We start from the raw sequence: 9,996 nt of genomic DNA, 5'->3' as shown, positions 1-9,996 counted from the left end.
AAAATTGAGGAAGCTTTCTGATGGGAGCTGGGCACGGCTCCAGAGGACTCGGACGAGCAAGTGAGGTGTGGGCTCTGTACTGACATGCACACAGATCTCTTTAGCACACCCTCATGTGACCACAGGGTAGACTGTAAGCTCACCACAGTCACTTCTCAGTTTCTGTGCCCTAAGGTTCAGCCTTCCAACAAGGATCTGGGGAAGAAACAGGGCTAGGAAAAGTGGCTATGTAAATGCAAAGGCGTGGAGGATACATTCAACCTGAGTAAAAACGGACTGAAAACGGATCAAAGACTTCGGTGTACTAGCTGAAGCTGCTGGAGGAAAATGTAGAAAAACACTCCAGGATACAGACACAAGCAAGGACTTGATGAAAAGACTATAGTAACAGGAAATAACAATGAGAATTGACAAAGGGGATTATACGAAACAAAAATTCCTCTGCACAGTGAAGAGACAAACTACCCAATGGGAGAAAACCTGGTCAACTGGACATCTGACGGGGAATTAGTATCTAGATTCTATAAGAATTATAACCCCAAACACCAGATCATGTGACCAACTGAATATGCTTATGAGTGGGACAGTCAGATCTCAAAGGAAGAAATACAAATGGCCAATACAACAACAAAATGTTCTCCTGGACCGTCATGGAAAATGTAATGCAAACAGCTTTGAGTGTCTCTCACCCCAGTCAGATGGATATCATTAAGAAATAAAAGGGTAACAAATGCTGAGTAGGATGTGGGAAAAGAGTCATTAATCATCAGTCATTGCTGGTAGGAATATAAACATTATAGCCACCATGAAAATGAACGTGAAGGTTCCTCCAAAAACTAAAATAGAACTACCATGCAAGCCAGCCATACTGTGGTGATATTTTATTTGTACTGAAATGTGACATTATTTGTATATTAATAAAGTTGCCTTGGGGGTCAGACCAAGCCATAGCAGAAGCAGGGCGGTGGTGGTGCACGCCTTTAATCCCAGCACTTGGAAGGCAGAGCTAGGCGGATCTCTGTGTGTTCAAGGATACAGCCAACATGGCGACACACACCTTTAATCTCAATACCAACCATAGAACCTGGAGGTCTGTACAGACAGGCAGTGACGAGGTGGTCATGTGGCTGGGTTTACAACCAATGGAAAGGTAGAACAGAAAGTCTATATAAAAGACAGGACACAGGAAGTAGGTCTCTTGCGGAGAGGAAAGTCAGAGCAGCAGTGAAGGGTAAGGTTTTCAGCTCTCAGCTATTGCTCTGACCTCTTGGCTTTTAACTCTGCAATTGGCTCTGTGTTTCTTATTTAACAAGACGGTTACATCTACACCCTACTACCCCTGGGCATGTGCCCAAAGGATTCTAAATACAAACAACACAGAGGTACTTGCACCATCCGCATATACTGCCGCCTGTTCATAAGAACCTGGATATCCATCTGCAGATGAAAGGATAGAGAAACATAGCCATGTGTCCTTCTATACGCAGAATCCAGATTGAAATGGACACACAGGCAGACAATGTGAGAAAAGAGAACTGCCAGAGAGGAGAAAGAGGTCTTAAAGGGAGGGGGTGAAAGGACAAGAGAGTGTGAGATACAATGTAGAAATGAGAGAGGAAAGGGATGAGGGGGGGCAGGGGAGGGGACCGGGGAGGCAGTGCCGGATGAGACCTAAGAACCCTAACAAGTAGGCACGAGGCTGCCTTAGTGACACTCGTTTCTATGTACACGAAATAAATGATGAGGTGCTAGGAGACCTTAGTGTGCTGGTGGATGTTTGTAACCCTAGCAATGAAGATGCTGAGGCAGGAGACTCGTGAGTTCAAGGCCAGCTTGAGCTACATACTCTGTAAAGGGCATTTTGTGTTGCACATGAGAGATTCTCTCAGGAAACAAACAAAAATAAGTAAAACGATGTTCATTTCAGTCTAAGGAAAAAAACAAAAGTAGCTACACTGTTGTCAATGCGTTCTTAAATTTAGAGTCAAAGAAATAAAGTACAGTAAAAGGGATAAGAACTGCAAAGAATTGTCGAGAAGGAGGAGGGACTGTAAGAGTGTGAATTGTTGAGACCAAGATCGGAAAAGCACAGGGACAAACAGCCAAACTAATGGAAACACATGAATTGTGAACCAAGAGCTGTGGAGCCCCCAACTGGATCAGGCCTTCTGGATAAGTGAGACAATTGAATAGCTTGGACTGTTTGGGAGGCACCCAGGCAGTGGGACCTGGACCTGTCCTTAGTGCATGAGCTGGCTGTTTGGAACCTTGGGCTCACACAGGGACACTTTGCTCAGCCTGGAAGGAGGGGACTGGACCTGCCTGTACTGAATCCACCAGGTTTAAATGAGTCCCCAGGGGAGTCTTGGCCCTGGAGGAGATGGGAGGGGAGGGGAGGGGATGGGGGGAGGGTGGAGGCGGGGGCGGGAGGGGGGAGGACAGGGGAACCTGTGGCTGATGTGTGGAATTAAAACACAAATATAATAAATTAAAAAAAAAAGAAAAATACATCATTACCTAGAAAACAGCAGCATCTAAAACTAGAATAAGAATTTGGCTGACAATTTTAAAACAGACTCATAAAAAAAAAATCGGATTCCCATATGCTAGCAATAATCAGAAAATGGGATTAAGTTGTCAAACCATTAAAAATTTACATATTTGACGAAATGAATACCATAATATTTAAAGAGATGTTTGGAAAAAACTCCAAATATCTACAAAGAAGATGCAAATAAAGATTTAGATTTGAGTTGGGGAATGTATCTCCAAGTAAGATAATGAAGATTTGACTGAAGAACAAATCCTCTGTTAAAAACAGACACAAAGCAAAAAGTAAAAGAAACTGGAAGAGCACTTTTGGAGTGAGAGGAAAGGCTTGACATCTCTGCTCTAGAAATTAAAATGATGGTGGGAACAAAATATCAAGACTTTAAAGGGAAAATAGAGCCAGATGAAAAACCAGGGAAGTCACAAGAGAAGAAAAGCAATTTACCATCACACCCGTTTGAAAATGTTAGTTCTGATTAGAAATCACAGTTACAGTGCAATTTTTCTTTTAAAAATTATTTTATTTTATGACTACACACACACACACACACACACACACACACACACACACACGTCTGTGCACCACATGTATGCCTGGTATCCACAGAGGCCAAAGGAGGGTAACAAATTGCCTGGAACTGGAGTTATAGATGTGAGCTACCATATGGGTGCTGGGCATTGAACCTGGGTCCTCTTGAACAGTACCTAGTGCTCTTAACTGCTAAGCCATCGTTCCAGAAATACAACTTTACTATTTCCATTCCTTCGTTATTTATGTATTTCTTTATTAGTCTCTATCTATCTAGTGTGTGTGCATCAGAGGTCAGAAGACATCTTCCTGGAGCTGGCTCCCTCTTTCCACCATGTGGAATCTAATCAGGTTGTCAGGCTCACACATGGATGGTCACTTTGCTCTTGTAGTCATGTGCATAGCACATATCTGGTAGGGACAGAGCTTCCTTGCAAGTAACAGCTCGATTTCTCCATGTTCTATGGCTTCAGCAATAGAGTTTTACTGTCACATTCTGGGGGGTAACCAAGAGCATTAGCAGTAACCTTCAAGATTTGGGGGTTTATGGGACCTCAGGAACCAAAAGCTCCTGAAGAGGTAACCTATATATGGCACCATGATTTTTATTTGTTAGCTGGCAGTGTCTAGTAGGGGTGTTGTGCTCCATTATAGCATAACTCCTTTTACATATGTGTATGGATATATTTCAGGAAGCTTCTACAGTAGCAGATTTCCATATGATGTTTTTAAAGGTCTTTGCTCTTAGCTCTCCCCCTCTATTCTCTCCTTTACCCTACCCTCCCATACCCCCTGCATTGACCTCTTCCTGTGCTGTTATTCCCTCTTTTCCCTGATACCATTATATTTATTTACCTTCCCTCGAAAACCCCTTCCCATGGCCCCTTACTGAATTCCTGAACTCAACAGAAATTCCAAAGGAAGCACACATATATGAAGATTCAAAGTTATAGGACATTTGTCTTACTGGGTCTAGGCTGCCCCCCTCATAATAATTATTTCCAGCACCATTCATTTATCTGTGAATTTCATAATTTCATTTTTCTTAACTGATGAATAATTTCATTATCCATTCATTGGTTGATGGGCATCTAGGTGTTTTCTACTTCCTGGCTACTGTAAATAGAGCATTGACGAACATGGATGAACAGGTATCTCTGTGGTAGGATATAAAGTCCTTTAAGTGCATGCTCACAAATGGTATAGCTGGATTATATAGTAGCCCTATTTCTAGCTTTTTCTACCTCCCTCTTGACATCTTGGCCCAACTGATGGGAAGGAGGGAGCTGAGAAGTGTACAAACATCACAGGCAGAGTCTCAGGCTCAGGAAGACTCAGTCCCAGAACTCTAGAACGCACCCCATCACTTTGGCTTTTACAGTATGCAGCCCAATATGTCGATCTATTTTGAGAAAATGTCAAGGCACACTAAAAGACAACCATAATCAAAACCACCACCAAACACAGGTTGAAAGGAAGCATCAGACCAGGATCCAGAGATGGGAACTGATGGGGATGAACAGACTGGGGATTTACAGCAATTGTTAGTGAGACGCTGCAAGCCTCATGGACGGAGTAGACAGCATGCAAGAGCAGATGGGCAGTGTAAACACAGAAAGAGCCGTAAAAGGAAGAATCAAAATAGGAATGCTTGCTGTTGGGACTGAAGCAGCAGGAGCAGAGACTACCTGAGGGCTGTGGATAAGGATCTCTGAGCTTGAATACATTGCCACTAAAAACCTCCAGAACACGAAAACAGAGAGCAAACTGAAGAAAAAGCAAGCAAGCACATCCAAGAACTTTGATGAGACAACTGGAAGAGAGATATCTGAAATATTAATAAGTGAGAGGTTCTCAACTTAGTGTCAGATGCAAGCCAAAGCAGGATACATGCCACAAAACTACATCAGCACACAATCTCAAACTATTGAAAAGAAAAGATAAAGAATCCAGAAAGCTTGGGGTTTTTATTTGTAAAACAACAAAAAAGTAAAAGGAATGACTTCTCACAAGCATTCAAGACACAAGAGAGCAGAAAAGAGATTACAAACCAATATCCCCAATGAGCAGAAATGCAAAAATTCCCAATAAGTATTTGCCAACTAAATTCAAGATCACATCAAAAAGATCATAAACCATAACTAAGTTGGCTATATTTCAGTAATGCAGGGGTGTGTCAACATATACTAAATCACATAAAACATAGTAATTAATCACATAAAAGGAATAAGAGGCAGAAATCACACAATCTTCTCAACAATCACAGTAAAGGCCTTTGAAAAATAATCCAACATCCCTTCAAGATAAAAGTCACAAAGAGGCTAGGAGTGGAGGGAACATACCTCAACGTAAAGGCTGTATGACAAACACTAGGAGCCTCATACTAAACAGAGGAAAGCTCAAAGCATTTCCACCAAGATCAGAAGCCAGACAGAGCATCAACTCTCTTCATATCCATTCAATAAAGTATTTGAATTCTTAGTTAGACAATAAGAGAGAAAAGTAAGGAGAGAAGAAGTCAAAGTATCCCTTTCTGCAGAGGGTATGATTCTATACATAAAATACTCTAAAGACACCAGTGAAACATTTTAGAGTTGATAAACACTTTCAGCAAAGTGGTGGGACATAAAAATTAACACACTGCTGTAGTGGGTAGCTGTTCTAGCTATGATGGTTCCTACATGCAAATAACAAGCATACTGAGAAAAATGAAAAACAACAACAACAACAACAATCCATTCACAATACACACACACACACACACACAGAGTACTGGATGGTTTGTGTCAACTTGACACAAGCTAGAGTCATCAGAGAGGAAGGAGCCTCTGTTGAAGAAATGCCTCCATAAGATCCAGCTGTAAAGCATTTTCTCAATTAGTGATCAATGGGGGAGGGCCCAGGCCCAGCCCATAGTGGGTGGTTCCATTCCTAGGCTGGTAGTTCTGGGTTCTATAAGAAATCAATCTGAGCAAACCATGGGAAGCAAGCCAGTAAGCAGCACTCCTCCATGGCCTCTTCATCAGCTCCTGCCTCCAGGACCCTGCCTTGTTTGATTTCCTGTCCTCGGATTGGGGATTAAGCTCAGTGGTAGAGCACTTTTCATCTCCAACTTGTTTTTTTGTCATAGTTTTTCATTGCAGCAACTCTAACACACACACACACACACACACACACACACACACACACACACATATACACACAAAATCCAACTGAGGAGGTGAAAGCCCTCCACTACTGAACACAAAAGAAAGAATTGAGGAAGACAGCAGAAGATGGAAAAACCACCTATGCTCATGGGTCAGAGGAATTAATCTTGTAATTTTGTGAAAATGCCATTTTACCAAAAGCATTCTAAAAATTAATATAACCCTACTCAAAATTCCAAAGTGACTCTTCACAGACAGAGAAAAAAAATACAAATGATCATAAAGAGGCATAAAGGACCAAGGATAGTCAAAGCAATACAGAACAAACAGGATATTGTAAGAAGTATCACCATACCTGATTTAAAATTATACTATAGAGCCATGATAATATAAATGGTGTGGTACTGCCACAAAAGGCAATCACATAAATAAATGGAATAGAACTGAGGAGCCAGATATAAACTCACAACTACAGTTACCTGTTTTTTGACCAAGAGGCCAAAATAATACATTGGAGAAAACACAGCATGTTTAACAAATGGTGCAGAGAAAATTGGATTTCACCACTGTGGTGTTTTGAATGGGAATAGCCCCCATAGACTCATATGTTTGAATGCCCATAGGGAGGGGCGCTATGAGGAGGTGTGGCTTTGCTGGAGTAGGTGTGGCCTTGATGGAGAAGTGTGTCGCTGTGGGGGGTGGTCTTAGAGTTCTCCATGCTCAAGCTATGCCCAGTGTGGCACACAGTTCACTTCCTGTTGTCTGTGGATTCAGCTACAGAACTCTCAGCTCCTTCTCCAGCACCATGTCTGCCTGCATGCTGCCATGCTTCTTGCCATGATGATAATGGACTAATCCTCCAAAACTGTAAGTGAGCCCCAATGAGATGTTTTCCTTTATAAGAGTTGTCATGGTCATGGTGTCTCTTCACAGCAATAGAAACCCTAACTAAGAGAAATATGTAGAAAAGAGGAACTAGATCTTTATTCATATTCATCTCTGATAAAAAAAAAAAATCAACCTCAAATGGATCAAAGACTTCAAGACCATGAATCTAGTAAAGGAAAAAGTAGGGAGTATGTTTAAACTTACTGATTCAGGTGAGGACTTTCTGAACAGGACCCTGGTAGCACAGGCATTCAGACCACCGATTAAGAGATGGGACCTCATGAAGTTAAAAAGCTGCCATCCAGAAAAGGAAGCCACCAAGCGAATGAAGAGGCGGTTGCCAGAATGGGAGAAAAGCCTTGCTAGCTATTCTTTTGACAGAAGAACTGTGTCGACACTATACAGAATTAAAAAATCTGAACATTAAGAAAATAACCCGCCTGGGCTACCAAGCGAGTTCCAGGAAAGGCACAAAACTACACAGAGAAACCCTGTCTTGAAAAACCAAAAAAAGAAAAAAGAAAGAAAGAAAGAAAGAAAGAAAGAAAGAAAGAAAGAAAGAAAGAAAGAAAGAAAGAAAATAACCCAATTAATAATGGGCTATGGAACTTAACAGAGTTCAGCTGGGAAACACGGAAAAAGCCCTGAACATCCTTAGTCATCAAGGAAACGGAGAGGAAAATGATTTTAAGATTCTATTTCACCCCAGTTAGAACAGCCATCATTAGGAATAAAGTAACAGCCGATGTTAGCGTGAATGTGGTGAGGTAGCTGCTGTGGGAGGGAAGAATCATTCTTCTTTGGGGTATGGCCATGGTAGGTGCTCTCGCTCCAGTGGGTGGATGCACATTTGTGTGTACAATGGGCTGCACTAACAGGATTTAATAGATCATTAAAAAGTAAACATGAAGTTCAAAGAGGGTTACATTGGTAGAATTCAGGAGGAGGAGGAAATGGGGAGTGGGTGTGATAGTATTTCATTGTACACATGTATGAAATTCTCCACCAACATATTTTAATTTAAAAATAATGGAGCTATTAAGCTTTAGGAGGACATAAATGCTCATTTCTGAGTGAGAGAAGGCACTATAAAAGGGAAGCAGGTAGTATCGTTATAACTACACAATAAATCAGAGGGACAGCTAAGGAGACAATGAAAGTTCCGTGGCTCCAAAGGAAGGGACAGGGATTGAAAGTGGAGCACAAAGATTTCAGGACAGTGAAAACAGTGTGTATGATAGTGTATATGTGTTACATCTGTCCCAAATCCAGACTGTACAATACCAAAAATGAATTCCCACATCAGGCCATTGGCTGATGCAAGATCGCCTCAGCAGTGATAAAAATGTTCCACCATAGGGCTTTATTAATTATAGTGTAGGCTAGGGGTGGGCAATGTGGTACACAGGAAATCTCTGTATCTGCTCCCTTTTGTTATGAATCTAAAACAGTCTAAATTCAAGTCTACCTTTCAAAGACTAACTCATAGAACCACCAAACAATGAAAACTAACAAACTATAGCATTCTACAACAAATTGATGCGTATCTCATAAATATAATACTGAAAACAATCTGCACAAAAAAAAATTAAACACAGCTTGATTCTATTTATCTGAAGTTCAAGAGTAAACACAATTCATTTGTTCTTAGCAGAGTCGAGAGGAAAGGAAGGTGGTGGTGAGTGGAGGGGACCCAGCTTTGGTACCACACAGTTTCCTGGCTAGGCAGTGATTATAAAGATAGACTTGTCATTAGGCTGAATAAGCCTTATTAGTGGGTGTTTCTGGTATGTTATTACACAAACTAGAAGAAAAGATCTTCTTGTTTGTTTTCCCCTGGAGAAAAGGGAGCAGTCTATTCAGATTGGACAAATCACACAACACCTTGAATATGGCATGTCCCCTCAATGGGGACACAGTAAGGTAATGATCACATCAATGGTTGGGAACCAAGTCAAGTGGGAGCCCTGAGGCTGGGAAGTAAGAGTACCATGGAGCTGTGCCTCTGCTCTCCAGCTAGGATATCACTGTCTCCTGAAGACCCAGGCTTATCCTGGGTCACCCTAGGGAGTAAGATAGCAACAAGGAATAAAATCTATTGAGACACAAACTCAATGCCAAAGAGAGGCACGGCCTCTTAGGCCAGAGAATTTGCTACAACTCCCAGTGTTAAACAGTGCAAACCATTTCCCTTTTTTTTACGGCCAACACACATAAATGCCTTTAAGTGGAGATGGGGAGAGAGGCCTTAGGCTGTGGAGAAAATGATCCCTTCCCAAGCAGATGAGAGAAGGCTAGCTTCAGAGAGAGACCACCATGCAACACAATGAACATACAGCAAAATCACTCTCTAATGCAATCAGCGAGGACCCAAATGCACCCATGTCAAGTGTGCTACAGTGACGTCCCTTAAGGAGCAAGTGGGGTCTGCACAGTTTCATCAGACTGAGTGACACTTTGGCAGCACCTCTGTGGTGGCTGTCTGTTCTGGCTCAAGTGGCACTCTGGATTCAATGCCTGTCTGAAGCCTGAGGAGAGCAGCAGGATGCAGAATGCTTCATTTGGTACTTGTTTCCTTTATGGGGACCAAACCAAGAGAACACACAGAGCCAGCCATTCTTGCGTATAAAAGAAGTAACTCACTTTGCCTATAGATTTTGAGAAAGGGTTTTGTGATCTATAACTAATTTCAAATGCACACCATGAGGACGCGATGTTTTAGGGTTGGTGATAGAGACACAGTCTAGCACGTCAGGGCTCCCATCATAAAATTACATGCTCTAGATTTGGACCTCTCCAGTACTCCATGCAAGACCAAAAAACAGTGCCAAATTTTTATGGTTTGATCCTCTCAGGTCTCAGATTTATTGCCACAAATTT

The sequence above is a fragment of the Onychomys torridus genome, chromosome 18, assembly GCF_903995425.1.
Source record: "Onychomys torridus chromosome 18, mOncTor1.1, whole genome shotgun sequence".
In the NCBI taxonomy this organism is placed as follows: domain Eukaryota; kingdom Metazoa; phylum Chordata; class Mammalia; order Rodentia; family Cricetidae; genus Onychomys; species Onychomys torridus.
Note: the sequence above shows the minus strand (reverse complement) of the source record.